The sequence below is a fragment of the Tenrec ecaudatus genome, chromosome 11 (genome assembly GCF_050624435.1).
Source record: "Tenrec ecaudatus isolate mTenEca1 chromosome 11, mTenEca1.hap1, whole genome shotgun sequence".
Taxonomy (NCBI): Eukaryota; Metazoa; Chordata; class Mammalia; order Afrosoricida; family Tenrecidae; genus Tenrec; species Tenrec ecaudatus.
Genome location: NC_134540.1, coordinates 15,249,422 through 15,254,123, shown reverse-complemented (window position 1 = coordinate 15,254,123; position 4,702 = coordinate 15,249,422).

Here is a 4,702-nt window from a genome sequence, read left to right as displayed (position 1 = left end):
GCCAAATACGTTTGAGGATCTATGATCTATACCCATTCTCCCTGAGGCAGCCAAAATAGGAAATGGGCAAAAGGAGGAGACAGGAAGTAGAAGGTGACTTAGATTCCTCACACAAATACCAAAGGTGGGCAGCTGTAAAGAGCAGAAGTTCATGTTTCTCAGTGTTCTGCAAGCTGGGGGTCTTAATCAGGGTGTCAGACCTAACAGTCACCCCTGATGTTCTTGACTTAGAGAAGATTCAACACTGGTGTCCCCTCATTTCGACAGCAAATGGAAAAACTCCTTTTCCAAATAGGATCCTGAATAGAGGGACAGAAATCCAGGAATTCAACGCCTCTTTGGGGACGCTCAGGTACAGAGATGGCTGAGAAAATCACAGTGTGCATTGTTTTTGCTGCAGGAGCAAGGTAAGATGAAATGTGCCCGATGGCTTTAGGTGGATTGTGATGCCCACGCTCTCTACAGTCTGATTTCACACAGGGAAAGCGCAGTGCCACTGAGCGCAGTGCTGTCTATTGAGAGCTCCCTGTTTTTCTGACGCCTCATCAATGAGCAAGGTCAATGCCCTTAGCCAAGACAGGTGCGTTTCAGGGCAGAGCGATCGCTGAATGCACCATCAGGAGCCCTAGGCTTGGCAATTGCCACCGAGTAGCTTTGTAATTCCCTTAAACAGACCGAGTCTTCTGTAACAGGGGAGAAATCAGATAATACACATAAAAGTTTTGTATACAGTGTAAAGCACTCAATCATTTTGTGGTCATGTCAAGGGGTTTCTAGTAACATTAAATAGGACCTGGCATGGCGCTAAGCATTTAATAAGTTAACTATGTACTATAAAAGTTGATCTTTCCCTAAACCACAATAAAACACACACACCACTGCCATCTGCTCAATTTCTACTCATAGCGATCCTATAGTACAGGGCAGAACTTCCCCTGTGGTTTCTGAGACTCTAAGTCTTTAAAAAAAAATTTAAACAGTTTTGTTGGCACATAAATTACATATGATACCATTGAGTAGTCCAATCACATCAAGCAGGGTTGTATAATCTTTTCTGTGGTGGTTACATAATTTCACATCCACTTGAAGATATATAAAAGTGTAGGGGTGCTATTCAACCTGTCAATCAGGTTCTCAGAAGGAGGCACAGGGAAACTGCCCCCTCCCGGCCCCCACCGCTCTGCCTTCACCTTCCTCTTGGCAGGCCAGTCTGAGACATGATGCTTCCACCACGATCGGAGTCACATGTCTCTTCACTCCCCAACCTGTGATCTCCCTGCATTCTGCATCACTGCCTGTGACTGCATGAGTCGTAAGAGGGACTTATGGACTAGTATTGGACATGTGGACTTATGTTGGACTGGCCTGGAATCTTTTCTTGATACATAATTCCTTCTTGATATAAACGGCTTTCTTACACATATATGAATGTTACTGGATTTGTTTCTCTAGTCAACCTGACTTAACACATTTACTATAATCACTTTTAGAACAGTTTCTTCTTATACTCATTGTTATTAGCTATTTCCCCATAACGTCCCCTGTCAGCAACCCACCAAAAGAGCACCAATCCAGTTACTGTCTCTATAGATTTATCTCTCCTGATTTAATATTCAGGAAAACATTTAAAAAAAACTAACAACAATAACAAAATAAAACAGAAAAAACCTGCCCATATTGACACTAAAGTAGAAAATATTGAATTATTCTGAAACTCATGATGCAGGTAGAGAGCCTCATCTTCTTTCCCTTGGATTGTCTGATGGTTGTGAACTGCTGACCATGGAGTCGGCAGCACACAACATCGCCCATTATGCCAATAGGACTCCGTAGGCTCCAATAGGATGGGGGAAGCCTGTCACTGATTCTGTCTTTAATCAGTACACCTTCTTCAAGGTGGGATGACAGTGGAAGCACTGCCAATCCCTGTGCATCCAGCCAAGGAACTGAGAAGACAAGAAATCCCTGGCTTTCAAAGAACTCTTTAAAATAGAAAACTGCAACACATTGCATCGTTTGTTGATGCCTTTGAGGGAGCACCCAATAGCAATTTCCTTCCACACCTTACTCTCAAAAAATTGAGTGATAAAGAGTAAGACCAAAAGGAAAACAAAATATCATGATTTTGACTGAAGAGCCAAATCCCCATCATTAGGAAGAGCCCACACTCAGAATCACTCACACACCCAGTCAAAACAGCGCTTACCTGGGACAGACCCGGCCTGAATCCAACCTGGACTTCTGGCAGCTTCCTGTTGTTGGACTGCTGAAGCCATAACTGGGGAGTGTTGTCTGTGAGTTCTGCGTGGCCATGCAAGCAATTCTCAAACCCAGCAGAGATGTAGAGTGCCCAGGGAGGGACAGTTGGTGCCAAAAATTAGACGTGACCCCCACATCCTAAGCAGCTCCCTCTGTCACTATAAAAAAACCCAAACCAAACTCACTGCCATTGGGCTGATGATGACTCATAGTGCTCTTATTGGACAAGGTAGAAACTGCAAGTTTCTGAGACTATAATTCTTTATGGGAGTAGTAAACCCTGATGATTTGAACTGCTGGCCTTTCGGTTCACAACCCAATGCATAAACACAACGCCACTGGGGCTCCTTTCTGTTGCTATAGCAATATCCAGAAGACACTGTGTCCCCCAATGCACACACGCCAAGAATCGATGAACCTGGGAATTGCTGCACAGGTCAGCTCCTGATTAAGGAGACCAGTGATGCAGTGAGTTAAGAATCAGACTTCAAGCCTTTAAGACCCCACATGCTATCTCTTTTGATAGCTGGGCACCATCCACTTCCTTCACCATATTTGCTTGTGCACCCATTTTGTCTTCAGCAATTGTGCCAGGAAGGTGAGGCATCACAGAACGCCACTTTGTTAGAACAAAGTGTCCTCACATTGAGGGAGGGTGTGAGCAGAGGACTGAAGTCGGTCCACTACCTCAGTGTATTTATTACCATATAAATATATGTACATGGGCCAATAACTATTTTTATGAATTGATGTATTTACATATGTACAACTTTTGCTTATTCTTTTATCCATAGCTTTGCCTCCTAGATCGTTCCTCTGTTTCCATTTATCTTCTTCCTGCCCCACCATTATGCTCGCCCTACTTTCACCTCTTAGTTTTTCCTCTCAACTAGATTGCTGTTGTTCCAACACCCCCAGGCTCTCTACATCCTCCTTGTTGTTGATTTTCATTCCCTAGTTGTTCCCTTGTCTGTGGCATTGTTTTCTCACCACTCCCTTCCCTCACCTCCTTCTCTCTCAAGTCCCTCTGGCACTGTCCGTCCTATTGCTTTCTCCTCAAGCTTGATCCCCATGCCTATATTATATAAGTAGGCAAACCAACAATAAGATAGATCAAACAAAAAGAACCAGAGCGCAGTAAAGCACTGATGAAACACACAATATTCCTCTGGTTCCTTGAGGCTTCCCCATTCCCCACTATCACAACCCCAGTACTGCCTTTCACTGCGGGTTAGACAGCAGCATGTGCACAGGTACAAATATGAGATAAGAACTCATGACACACAAAATCCAGGAACCAGAATGGGAATAGTGATATCAGAACAGTAGGGGGAATGTGGGGAGATGCAGAGAAGAAGGGGGATTGATCACCATCATTGACATATAACCACACACACCCCTCCAGGGGGATTCACAACAGAAACCATGGGGGGAGGGAGATAGTGGTAGGTGAAAGATATAAAAATAACAATAATTTATCATTTATCAAGAGGTCACTAGTGGGGGGTGGGGGAGAAGAGGTGCTAATACCAAGGGCTCAATAAAAAATAAATGTCTAGAAAAGAATAATGGTAACATATGTATAAATATACTTGATAAAAAATTGATATATTGATTGTTATGAGTTGTAAGAGTCCCTAATAAAATGGTTTCTTAATAAAATAAGATAAAATAAAATCACTACTCTTTTGCTACCTTGGGGCAACATGAGAAAAGGGCAGTTGAAGACCAGAAGTTACACTAATTGTGTTCCCTCCACAGGAAGGAAACAGCAGGAGTAGAGAGGAAGTATTCCTCCTACTTCTGCTCATTTGAACTCCACCCTTTGGGCTTAGCTCATAATCCCCCATGTAGAGGGGATAAACCAGCCAATAACAACCCCTGCTCCTCCAATGAGAAGCTTGAACAGAAACATCAGAGACAAAAAGCCAACAACATAGGGATGTCCCATATTTGAGTAGGAATCCCTCTTTCACATTCAATGTTCTAAGGAGAATTGATGCTAAATCTCATTGTGGTAGTTACATAATCTGTGGTAAATTTGAAAGGATTCAGAGAGAAGGGGTGGGGGCCTAGCCTGTCAATCAGGTCGTTGCAGCTTGATGACCTCATTTGGAGGCACTAAGGAGATAAATGGCTCATTGGAGGCGAGGCACACACTCAGTCCCAAGAGACATTCTTGTTGACAAGCCACATGGAGACAGGCTGATGGCAACCAGAGCCTCAGAGCTGGAGAAGCCATGTGGAGACACCTTCCAGCACTGAGATGCTTACACTGCCACTGGATCCACAAGAATTTCCACTCATTGGTCTGTGATCGTCCTGCATTAGGCGTCATTACACATGTTTCATGAGTCTAAAGAGGAATTTATAAATTTGTATGGACATATGGGCTAATGCCGGACTTATGGACTTGATCTGGACTGTGCCAGGAGGTTTTCTC